At 35.7% G+C, this 14,078-nt stretch overlaps 1 long non-coding RNA gene across 1 annotated transcript; it reads left to right on the top strand.

Moving 5' to 3' along the window:
* Positions 1-1,962: 1,962 nt before the first annotated feature.
* Positions 1,963-5,588, top strand: LOC127870330 (uncharacterized). The gene is made up of 3 exons (XR_008044763.1): positions 1,963-2,053; positions 3,770-3,890; positions 4,467-5,588. It is a non-coding gene; the product is annotated as an uncharacterized LOC127870330 (long non-coding RNA).
* Positions 5,589-14,078: the final 8,490 nt, after the last annotated feature.

Here is a 14,078-nt window from a genome sequence, read left to right as displayed (position 1 = left end):
ATACGTTTCCATAGAAAATGACTTGCCATCGTAGTTTAATTCTACACGATGAGGTTTTTTTTTACGACATGACACCTTTTTCATATCATGCCGTCATAGAATGTTGACATAATCACAGTATCAGGGTGTACCATATACGTTTCCATACGTAAGACATACCAAGGAGACTTGTTGACAACGTGTCGGCATCAAACGTGCGTGAAACTATTTATCGGTTTTGACATTTTGACATTCACAGAAAGTCAGCCGTTATTTGTTGTTCGTGTTGGTATTTTTACACACAGTATGCAGTTGTCTTGTCTGTAAGAAAATCAAGTTATTGGTTTTCGGAAAAAAACAATATTGAGCAATTGCCGCATGCATTTCTCTAGTTTGCCTCAGAAACATCTCCCTTCACAACTGCAACAAATCTACCCCGGCTCATTATGAAAAGGCTTTATAGCTGATTCAACATGGCCGTTTATACTTAAGGGGCCAGTCGTCGTTTCCGTGACAGATTTGGTTACCCACTCGAGTTTTCTGGTATTCATTCGTTTACACCTGTGATGGTTTTGAAGAAAACTCTGCATCTTTATACATGCTGTAAACATGTCGTTGATTGCATGGTGCTGTTTTTCCAGTCGGTGATTGCATGGTGTTGTTTTTCCAGTCGGTGATTGCATGGTGTTGTTTTTCCAGTCGGTGATTGCATGGTGTTGTTTTTCCAGTCAATGATTGCATGTTGTTGTTTTTCCAATCGGTGATTGCATGTTGTTGTTTTGCCAGTCGGTGATTGCATGTTGTTGTTTTTCCAGTCGGCGATTGCATGGTGTTGTTTTCTAGTCGGTGATTGCATGGTGTTGTTTTTCCAGTCGTTGATTGCATGGTGTTGTTTTTTTTAGTCGGTGATTGCATGGTGTTGTTTTTCCAGTTGGTGATTGCATGGTGTTGTTTTTCCAGTCGGTGATTGCATGGTGTTGTTTTTCCAGTTGGTGATTGCATGTTGTTGTTTTTCCAGTCGGTGATTGCATGGTGTTGTTTTTTCAGCCAGTGATTACATGGTGTTGTTTTCCAGTCATTGATTGCATGGTGTTGTTTTCAGTCATTGATTTCATGGTGTTGTTTTCAGTCGGTGAGATGCTGGGAAAATACTCCTACATGACCATGGGCGCAATCGGAACAGCCTTGCTGTGTGGCTCTGTGTATGACTACATCCACAAGAAGTACCTAATTAAGTGCTATCTCCTTTGTAACTTTCAGCGTGTGATCTTCTTTGTAACTCATCTTTATAAGGCCATTTCACAAACAACGAGGTTTGGAAACATCATGTAATGGAATTTCAATCTCATTTTGAAACGTGCGCGAATAACATAATATGTTTAATACTCAGAAAGTGTTGTTGACTTTTTCCAGATTTTTTTTCATTGCTTTTTAAAAGAGGTTACTGAATTCACATAATTGCTTCTTATGAACAAATATGTTTAATTTCCTTACTGTTGCAATGATGTTAAAATGTGTCGTTATCTATCGCTTGAACTGTTTGACCTTTTACTGTTTAAATTGGTTTTTGATATCCTAGTACTTCAAATTGAAAATCATTCGAAACTTTATGCAAAAGTCTCTATAAGTATTCTATAAACATGTTTTAGGATAACACAAATAAGTCCTGTATATGATTTAAAAAGTGCTTTATAAAAATATGTTTAAAAATATTTATAATTCGATAATCTACACACTTTAAGGAAAGAAACAATTAGCAAAACATATATTGTATTTTTGATATTATATACACGTGTTTTTTTTTTCATCTTCTCTTTTCGCTTCTAATTAGGTAATTATTGATGTTTGCATACCGAAAACGGTCCATTTTCTGTTTCTCTCGTATAGACTGTAGTCCCATCAAGCGCGTGTACGTTCCGGTTGTGTTACCAATGTGCCTGGTGATATGTTACTCCATGGCGACCACCGTCATGTGCATGATCCCCAACGTAGAAGCGCCATACATCGCATTTACGTTCTTTACGTTCTTGCGCTCGGCTTTATTCACAGTTGCCGTAGCGTTCGTCGGAGACGCGTAAGTATGTCGTTCAATCGAGGCTAGCTTTAGGCCTACGTTCAATCATATTTTAATGAACCTCCTTTTTCAGCAAATCATCGCTTGAGGTCATCACGCGATACGCTGATACATTTTATGCAAAGGGCATATGGATCTTGTTTGTTGTTGTTGAAAATTCATCATATTTATCGAGTCCGCTGACGGAAAGCTCGATATAGCAGTCATAATAGTCGAGTGGATGTGCATGTGAGCTTGTCCGCACAGTAACGCCATTCATCGTGCAATTTTTAAATAACTTACTACAATTTTCACCATCATAAGGTGACGTGTCGCGTATAGCACACGTCCCTTACCATAACCGTTTACTACTTACATACGTTTTTGACGCATATGTTGTCTCTTAGAAAGTTTAATTTAATTGAAGACCTTTTATACTATTTTCAATTTTTAAAGGCTTTATTTCCAACCTTCAGATACTGATAAGCAGCAAACAGTATAAAACCTGAACAGACTGCGAGTTACTCGCAGTCTGTTATGGTATTATTTTGTTTGCACATAGCCATATTCACTATGCTTCTGTGTGGAAAAAGGGTTAAAGGTTAAAGCTACAATTTAACAAGATTGGGCGTTTAATTTTGTGAATAAAATAGCTTGTTCGGAACGATACTTTTGCATCAAGTCGTGAATTTTTGAAATTACTGAATAAAATGTTCCACATGTGGAGAAGATATGTGGTGTGCAACATCTGTCTCCCTACCGGACAGGTTAAGTCCATATTACGAGGTTAACCGTTCATTTTTATCATAAAACAGCTTTACTTGACTGTTCCTTTGCCAATCATAATGCAATTGTTTAATAACTTACCACGGATGTTCACCATGAAGAGACGGTCTGTCGTGTTTAACAACGTCTCCCTTCCTTACATATTAAGGTCACATCTGAGGTCAAAAGTTAAATGTCTCCATTTAACAGGTTCCATTTTTTCCTGAATGCGACTTCATCAGACATTTTAAACCTTTTAAATTTATCGCAAATGTTTACGACTTGCCATTTGTATCAGCCGACTTTCTTGCTGTAAGGTCAATGTCAAAATTAGAGGTCAAAGGTGGGTCTAAAATGCAACTTACAGTTCAGATGTAAAATTCCGGCAAATAGCAGTTTGTGTGGAATATAAATTCATAATGCATGAAAAAAGACAATTTACCAGAAATGTTCACAGTGCAGAGGAGGCGTGTCAAGCGGCACTCATTTGCAAAGGTCATGGTCGCAATAAAAGTCAAAGGACATGCATGTGAATTTCACAGCTTGTTAATTTTTTGCAAGCATTATTTGAAATCGGCTTGAAATGTTTTGCACAGGCCTCTAGTTAACAAATCTGGGGAGGAATCAAAATTTAACGTGGCATTCATTGCATCAGTTTATGCTGCATAATGCTTGTTATTAGTCACGGTGGCGTGTGTAAATCCATGTAATTTATGTTATGCCACAGTGTTTAAGAAATGACATGGTTTTATATATGTATAATATAATAGAATATTTAAAATTATGATTATTATTGCAGTTGTTTTACTAAATTGTACTGTATAAGAAGGCTTTTTTTTATTTTAAAAGGATTAAATAAAATGCATCCTGATTATACAGTTTATACCCTGTATATATTCATAACAAAGGACGAACGGAAACTTTAGTTAAAAGTAAGTTTTTGGCTGGTCATTCAATGTTTAACTATTGCAGCTTTCCAGTGGATCACTTCGGTGTGATGTTCGGCTTTCTTCAAATGTCTGCGGGTATAGCGGGCCTCGCCCAGTACCCGCTGTTCCAGTGGTACGACGCCTACGCGGGCTCCGCACTTCATGTAAGGACGTATAACTATTACAAAAGCTTTTTTCTGGGAAAACTGGGCTTCACGCATGAGTGTTATAAAGTATCGTTCCAGATCGTCCTGTGCAGTCAACACAGGCTAATCAGGGACGACACTTGCCGCCTGAACTAGATTTTTATTATTAAGAAGCTACTTCCTTTAAACGAAAGAAGCGGAAAGTTCGGACCGCACAGGCTAATGTTGGACGACAGTTTACCCCATGCGTTAAGCCCCGTGTTCACATTTATATTTCACATTCTTTCAAGTTCTAATGGATTTGAATGGTTGAATACATTTTCTTTTATTTATTACTCGCGTGTCTCAGAAACGTCGTGTGTTCAAAACAGTCTGATATCTCAAATATTAAGTGTCAGGCATATGTATCTCTGTTCATGTACTAGTAATTGAGATATCTATAATTAATAAAAAAGTTTACTGATATATCTTTGGTTATTTCTACCAGCGAAGCAACAAATACAAATACCAAACATGTTTTATTGTAGTTTTATGTAGCATAACATGTTTCGTGTTTTTTAATGTGTGTTTCTCATTTTGTGCTTCTCCTTTAAGTTGAACATAATGCTGCTGGTTCTTCACGCTCTCACCATCATCCATCCCATCATTCTCTACAACCAGGGCATCAGGAACGGGAAATCAGTGACCAACTGAGTTGTATATACCCTCAGTCGTACGCGTTAACGACGCCATCTCAGTTTTTTGCCAAAGCCGGCTCTGGCGAATTTATTCGTCTAACATCGCTATGGGATCAAAAGGACGAGATTGAATGGATTTGCCTTCATTGTCGTTCCGACTTACTAAGAAACTAATGCGGATTATGATTATTATTTCAATACAAACAGTTTATGTTGTCTTACGCTTTTCCTTCGCCCTGTTTGTAACCACATTTTGAATATTTAAGGTTAAAGAATTTACAGATTTGTAACAACGTCTTTAAAATTTGTGGTGGCTGGTTTTGCGGATGGAGTACAAGGAGCGCTTCTTATTTCGGTGATCAGACATATATTTTTGACTCGATACGTGTCGGTTTTGGTAATCCTTACCATCATATAGTGAGAACGCGGGCTTCGTCTTTTTTCCATAGTTTTCACATGCAATTGTTCAAATAATTAGTTTGATAACTTTACATGTCTGTTAATTTAACCCTTTTATGCCTAACGTCTAGAAAAAAAAGGCCTTTGCAAACAGCGAAGACCCAGATTAGACGCCGCATGATGCTGCGTCTCATCAGGGTCTGCGATGTTTGCTTGAAGGAATTTCTGTAAGAAATATTCTAAATACATGTATAGAAATAAATATACTAGACATCCCTAATTTTGGAAATAAATTGATCCAATTTTTAAGGATGGGAGAGTCCACTAGGAATAAATGGGTTAAGTATGTTAAGATGATGGGGCATGTTTACTATTTGTCGACATTAGGTATTACGAACCGCGATACTGCGGATATTAAACACTGTCTATGCATGTGTCAATGGTGGTATATAAATTAGTCAATAAAATTTCATTTGTGAGGAATGCAAATATATATTTTTAGCATTCTGTATTTCGCTGTATGTAAATGGTTGTTGATTTTTCAGATTTCCATATTTTAGGAGTATTATATACCCGTACCGATTATAAAGCCATTATACAATAAGTGTCATCATGTAGAAATAAATTGTATCTTTTAAGAGATAGTGCGGTTCATTGATTTATGCGCGTGTTTTATAATTGTTCTTGCTAATAAAGTATACTGTGTTTATGATGTTATACTCGTATGGTGCACTTCACCATGCTGCCTGACAAGTGTTCTAGTGTTAAATAATTCAATTAAGCGTTTACTATATTGTTTGCATTTTGATATAAATGGTATATACAAGTGATAATCGTTTATTACTCGTTTTCTTAATGCTAGAACATGTTGAAAAGATAACAAGTTACTCTTATAGTTTCAATTTGAGTTTCACGAAGATGCTTGCATATTTATAAGCATATGCGTATTAACAAGTCCATTATTTATGTTTAAATGACAAGTTGACGTTGGTCAAAATTATACTTGTATGGAGTATCTCTTTGACATGTATACAGGGTTGCATTTTCATCACGCTTTCACATGTAGAGTTTATACACAAATGTTTTGGTAACTATTCTTGTACTCTTTGAGTAATTTACATTTTTATGTTTACAACTTCAATGATTGTCCTCATTTGTTCTGTGTTTATGTTGTTTTTTTTTTTATTTTAATCCGATGTACGTATTAATTAAAAGTGACATAACATCAAATATATGTTTATCACATACTATACCCTGTTTCCCATGTAATACAACAATTACATTTTTTTTATATTACACATGTGTCATACAACATTTTTAAGCGTTTTAATTGGCTTAGTTTTCGTTTACTGACCAATCGCATTTTGTTATTTTGCTGAAATGGCGTTGCAACGTCAAATGACGTCACGAAATGTAAACAATATTCGGGATTAAGCATTATGTTTGCGTAAATATTTTTTAGTCCCCTACCGGTTTCACCGGAGGGGACTTATGGTTTTGTCTCGGTCCGTCCGTCCGTCGCACTTTTCTGGATCCTGCGATAACTTTAAAAGTTCTTAACATTTTTTCATTAAACTTGAAATATGAATAGATTGCAATATGGACATTATGCACGTCATTTCATTTTGTTCCTACGTCAAGAATTCTGGTTGCTATGGCAACATATAGACTAGAATTACTGCTGAAAATGGCGGTTTTCTGGATCCTGCGATAACTTTCAAAGCTCTTCATATTTTTTCATGCAACTTAAAATATGGACAGATGGCAATATGGACATTATGCACGTCATTTCATTTTGTTCCTACGTCAAGACTTCTGGTTGCTATGGCAACAAATAGACTAGAAATACTGCCAAAAATGGCGGTTTTCTGGATCCTGCGATAACTTTCAAAGTTCTTCATATTTTGTTCATGCAACTTGCAACACGGATAGATGGCAATATGGACATTATGCACGTCATTTCATTTTTTTTCCTACGTAAAATTGTGGTTGCTATGGCAACCCCAAAAATAATAATTCTGAAAATGGTGGAATTTCTGACAATAGTGGAGCCGGTAGGGGACCATATTGCTTGACAATAGCCTTGTTTAATTTGCTCATTTAAAAGCATGTGATAAAAAAGATCTGACACTCGTTGTGATATCATACCAAATTTTATGAAACTAGTCCAGGAAATTCGTTAGTAAGGTTGCCAAAGGCTCGCTTACTAACAAAATTCCTGAACTCGTTTAATAAAATATGGTATGATATGACATGACAACTCGTGCCAGATCCTATATATATGACACTGTTTTTGTGTTGTTGTCAAGTTACGTTTTCTATTATATAATTGATTAAATGATATGTTTCTAACCAACACATATTTCTTAAGTAGGGTTAAATGGTAAAGAGATCTCGTTCCATGCAAAAACCGATGCTTTGATTTGTGTTACGTGTCTTTCTTAATACATATAGAGCTACAATGTCATTAACAATGACTGCGATGTATGAAGTCAATTTAGTGGGTATTCATGTTTTACAATTCTACATTAGGCTTGTACATACTTGTAAATATCTGTATGTCTATTTTGTAGACAATAAATAAAATATCAGAACTTAATCAATGTGATATATACTTTCCCATTTCAACGATGCAAAATATTTGCATGTATCTGCATTATACTTGTATGCTGTATCTCTGACATTTCAACAGGGTTGGAATTTATTTTAACTCTGACAACGACATATAACTATAACATGGTATTCGTCTTCTAAATAAACGTCATTTCAACATAAGCAATAACATTCGTGTCGGGGAGTTTAATTGTGGGTATATTTGCTAGTTTTGTTCAGTTCAGAGACACTTGATCTTACAAAAATAAATGCATGCGCCTAGGAAATAAGTCTACATATTCTTCATATTTCACAGAGGTTTAATTAACTGTATACATATCTAATACAGTGTTTTACAATACCAATCCTGTTTAACCCATTTATGCCTAGTGGACTCTCCCATCCTTCTAAATAAGATCAATTTATTTCCAAAATAAGGTATGTCTAGTATACTTATATCTATATTTAGACTATTTCTTACAGAAATTTCTTTAAGCAAACAGCGCAGGCGTCTCATCTGGGTCTACGCTGTTTGCCAAGGTCTTTTTTCAGGACGTTAGGCATAAATGGGTTAAATTTGACAGCAAAGTTGTCTACATTTGAACTCTCTAACAAAACTATTTACTTGCACATTTTTTGATTTTCAAATGAAAACCAAACCCGTAATTATTTATCATGCTCTTGATATTTGAGACACAAATTGCATAAGTTTTATTACTATGGTTTAACGCTTGTTTGTAAACAATTTGCAATACGGTATTTTTGTTGTGTAGAATTTTAAACCAATATTTTTAAATTGAAAACTTTGCTTACAACCAATGGGTATCTACCTAAATCTCCATAAACAGCAATATAACATTTATTTAGTTCAACCTGAACTTCTGCAAAATTGTAAATGTAGATATATGCGTTTAACATCATCTGACTTTGTAAAACCCCATACTTTTCAAGCATATTTTAATATAGAACCCACAAAATTGTCAAACAAATTGACAGGATACGTTTGGTTTTATGAAAAAGCCAATGCATTTAATCAATGACTTTACCAACCAAATTTTCCTAGTTTAATTTTAAACTTTCAGCATAATTTAACATTATTCCAAAATAGTTAAAATTATCTACAACTTCAATATTATAACCGTTCAATGCCCATTTAACGTTTTCTTTAATTCCTCCTCGTTTCCTAAATACCATCATTTTTGTGTCGCAGTGTTGACATTCAGCCCCCAAGAGTTGCAATATAAATATAAGTTGTCTAAATATGATTGTACTTTTGCAGGTGACTTGCCTATATAGTCATGCTATCAGCAAATAATAGTAAAATCAACAAAATGCCATCTATAAACAAACCAGAGTAAATGCTATCGTGTATGTAAAATGCAAGGGGTTTAACGACTAAAGGAAATAAATTGCTGACATAATCTCCACTTGACTTAGTCCAATCGCATAACAATAAGATGCGTGTGATTCAACTCGTGACTTAACATTCGCATACACATCCTTAACTATTCTAAGCAATGTACCTCGTGTACCAGACTGACATTTTCAATATCAATTAAATGTGATATAAAGTATCAAACCATGTTAACAAATCGACATATGTAACATACAGACTTCTTTCATTTAAATAATTGTGTACTATCTACTATATAAGAACACATACTAAGGGGTGCATAACCAAAACAGGTACGTCAAAGACGAGTCTTGGCCAATGGTAGCTATCCAAAGATTGTGACACGCTCGCCACTTGTAACGGCCACCTCCGGCAATCTCCGTCCGGAATCATTTCGCACAATCTGTCGACAACAACGTTCCCAGATAAGAAATATCATCGGCAGAAGCACATCCGAAATCGACCGAAGTAACTCCATGCTTATGTTGAGTTGTTTAAACGTTAATGGGCTAATAGATTTGAACAGTTCTATATCGGTTGATAACAATAAAGAAAATATTGCTAACGGCAGTTTAGAAATGACATGTGTGCCCGTGTTAATCGCTATAAAGCGAGTTATGTCATAGTCATCCGATCTATAGTAAGGGCTGGTGATATCCGGTGTGGATACTAATGCCAATAACGCTGCAAGTGATGCCATGGCTATGGCGTGAGGTATAAATTGCGACAAACACAAGTGTACTATGACCGCTATGGGGTGTCCAACCCAAAACACTGTTATGCCGGCTGCGCTGAATATTACTGTATATTTTAGCGTCAATGTACATTGAAAGCACACACACCATGGAAACGCAAAGAAAAAAGTGTCGAAGTAAGCTCTACTAGGGAAATCCAATATATTTCTCTCTTCTAGAATGTGGTACAAACATAACAACGCTGTTTCGACGTTAAAGACGTGGTCAGTCATGTCATCGAACACTAAAACTAATAGTATGTAAGCTCCGTCAGTGCGATACAGTTGACAAAAAGAACGTGCTATAACACATGCGCTTTTCACAAGTTGAACTAGACACAGGTGAACAATCAAGCGATACAAAAACAGTGACCTTCTTTGTGAGTTTGAAATGATTTTGAAAACGACGAAGCAATCCAACAGCATGGTCATAATTGCAAATCCAATTATTATAAAGTAGTACGTATTCTCGTGCCGATCCGATGTTTCCATAATTTATTGTAAAAAAACGCACATCTACTATTATAAATTATTTGTAAGTCTTAAATATTTTATAGAATTATATAGCTCACACACGTGAATTACACACAGCAATATGCGAAATGGTCGCTAACAAAAGGCGCCCGTCCAATGAGGTTCATTCCCATGGGAAATGAATTAATTATATTAACGAGATAAAACGATTAATTAAGCCGTTGTTATAATGCAAGTTATTCAATGTTGGAATTTCCCGAGAATTTACTAATTGGCTAGAGCAATCAACTACTTAAATATATCGCATCATAAAAACAGCGTCATTTATTATTATCTACAGGCACAAGCACAGCAGCATAAAGCGTGATCGTATCTGCATATTAATTATATAATCGCAGTAATTTATCTCTTTTGTAACTAGACTCAGTTTCCATTAACCATTTACATGACAATTAACATATTAATATGCATGATGTAATGTAAGTTTCTATGATGAAAGTAACAAAACTGTGTGCCCTTTAAGCATGACATTTCATCTACGCCTAAGGGATAAATAATAGAGCCCGCAGGCCATTATTAAATATAATGTGTGCTATCCTCCAACCAACAAGAGCTACATTGTAATTCAAATGAAACTGTCTTTTTTGTTGTCCAGCAATTGTTAACTATGATTTCAATTTCATTAAATGTCTGACACGCCGAAATGATAAGGGGTCAATAACATCAAAACTTTGTTACGAATTATATAAAAACAAACAAACCAGAAAAAGAATGGAACTTAATATTGAAATGCAACGAGCTAGATAAAGCAAATTCACGAAAATCTATATCAAGAAACAAGAATAAACCATGAACCTTTCAAATATCAAAAGCCTTCGTTGTGTAATGGCCGCGGGATAGCTCTTGCTTTTACAGAACACCGGTTCGGTCCCAGGGCAGGTATACACTTTATTTCCTTTTGGCAATATTATTTAAGCCAATTTTCTATTGTTCTCACGTGGTAAACATTAAGCGCGATCTGTCTGTCGCGGATCATAAAATAATTTCGCGATATGCGTATTTATACGCTTGTAAAAAAAATTGAATTATAGCACATAAGGTAGTCGTGAAGACTCATCGATGGCCTATAAATAAATAAATCATTACATACACACACGCGCACACTTGAATTTGAAAACAAAAATATGCACGAAGTTACAAATTTACACAATTACAAAAATGCAAAAAAAGCAATAAAATATACAATACATAGGCATTTTGAATAGTAATCTCTAATTGGCAAGGAAAAGAACTTTAGTTGGGCGCACAACCATGTCGCAACTACTAACTCATGTTTTAAGGACATAATCATAATCATCGCATTAGAATCATCACTATACATTCACAATATCATATACACGAATCAAAACGATGTTGCATACGGCTCTTACACAAAACCTCTACCGCAAAAAGCATACAATATCTTAGTAACGCAAAGACCATATTTTTACCACTTCCATCGTCACCATGCAACCATTTATAAAACAATTTCTTGTGAATAACACAAAATACAGACGCCACAATCGCAATCACTCCAGAAACCACAGTAGCAGTACTGCCTTTCTCACTACCACCGCATCCGAAAAATGTATGACATTAAAACAATTCCACCACCAGTCTGCTTTTATAATTGGCACTTTATTCAAATTACGACAATGCATTGCCTCCGCTGTAAAATTCCGATTATCATGGCCCCTGCCACAAAACAATCAATTTTGTCCCTGATGCAAGCGATGCGATTCAAATTGACTTTGAGATAAAAAGTACGGTCAATATTGCCAGTGGGGCAAACGGTGCGGTCAATATCGCCACTTCGTCGAACAGTAAGATAAAATCGCCACTGGGTCAAACAAAACGATCAATATCGACACTTGGGCAAACAATATGATCAATATCGACACTTGGACAAACAGTATGATCAATATCGACACTTGGGAAAACAGTATGATTAATATCGACACTCGGGCAAACAGTATGATCAATAACGACAATTTGGCAAGAAGTATGATTAATATCGAGACTTGGGCAAACACTATGATTAATATCGACACTTGGGCAAACAGTATGATCAATATCGACAATTGGGCAAACAGTATGATCAATATCGACACTTGGGGAAACACTATGATTAATATTGACAATTGGGCAAACAGTATGATCAATATCGACAATGGGGCAAACAGCATGATCAATATCGACAATTGGGCAAACAGTATGATAAATATCGACACTTGGGCAAACAGTAGGATCACACCGTTTTTAAACAGTACGATCAATAACGCCACTGGACACATATTTCGATCCATATCGACATTTCGACAAACAGCATGATCAATATCGACACTTGGACAAACATTATGATCAATATCGACACTTGGACAAACAGTGTGATCCATATCGACACTTGGGCAAACACAATGATTAATATCGACACTTGGGCAAACACAATGATTAATATCGACACTTGGGCAAACACTATAATTAATATCGACTCTTGGGCAAACAGTATGATTACTATCGACACTTGGGAAAACAATAAGATTAATATCGACACTTGGACTAGCAGTATGATCAATATAGAGACTTTGACAAACAGTATGATCAATATCGACACTTGGGAAAACAGTATGATCAATATCGACACTGCGTCAGAAGTATGATCAATGTCGACACTTCGGCAAACAGTATGATCAATATCGACACTTGGGCAAAGAGTATGATCAATATCGACAATTGGACAAGCAGTATGATTAATATCGAGACTTGGGCAAACAGTAAGATTTATATCGCCCCGTTGTTAAACAGTACGATCAATTAATTATTATATGTATGCATATATATTACACAAAAAACTGTAAAGTTTACGTGAATAAAATATGTTCTGTTCTGTTCTGTTAAACAGTACGATCAATATCGCCACTGGACACACATTTCGACCAAAATCACCCCGTTGGTTAAATGTACGATAAACATTACACCTGATTCAAGCAGTACAATCTACATCGCCTATGAGGCGATTACACCGTGGCCACTAAAATTACTATCACCCTGTTCGGTGATGAACACCACAAAAAATAGGACCAACACAAGTACAATCTACAGATAAATACCAAAACCATGATGCCGCTTAAATTACGCCAACAACGTAATCGACAGCAATCTTGATGCCACTTTTACCAACATAATTAACTTAAAACATTACACGCGCTCTAACCTATACTATTATCACTGCCAACACTGAAACCACCCGCCATATTACCAAACCCGCCAAAAATGACTAGCAACAAAACTGTTGCCGCCCATCATACAAAAAGTACCAAAAAAAACAATCGCATTATTTTTGCCAACGCTACATAAGGCAAAGCGTCGCCAGGAACAGACAGATAGACAGCTGTGGTATGTTGACCGCATATCCTCAGTGCAATTAATTCAGCTTGTTTCTTTTTTGTTTGACTTGAATTTTGGATTGAAATGTACTCTCGTTCTCTCTTTCCCACCCTTACACGACCCTGATCTGACCCTCCTGTATTTCACATGCCTCCGTCGACGTGTGTTAAGAGTGCAGGCCTAAATGCATCCCGGACGCTACGTTTTGTGCAATTTCTGCAGATATCGCCATATTAACATAATGCAGCGTTTAATATACGTTTTATATGTTGTTTTTTTCATATATTTCTTATAATTCATGTTTGAAAGAAATACTGGATAAATACCCCAACAATGATAATGCGACTTCGTCTGTTAAATGTTAATTTGATCGACTTGAAAGGCACGTTGTTCAATTTTTAAGCCAACCCCCTTTTTGTAGTTTAACACAATCAACAAATAATATTAAGCTACATGACATCATAGCGCATTTTGTCTTTTAAAACATTGTCTTGCAATGTATGAATATGTTT

The sequence above is a fragment of the Dreissena polymorpha genome, chromosome 2, assembly GCF_020536995.1.
Source record: "Dreissena polymorpha isolate Duluth1 chromosome 2, UMN_Dpol_1.0, whole genome shotgun sequence".
In the NCBI taxonomy this organism is placed as follows: domain Eukaryota; kingdom Metazoa; phylum Mollusca; class Bivalvia; order Myida; family Dreissenidae; genus Dreissena; species Dreissena polymorpha.
The sequence above is the reverse complement of the archived record's forward strand: the minus strand, read 5'-3'. Positions and strand labels throughout refer to the sequence as shown.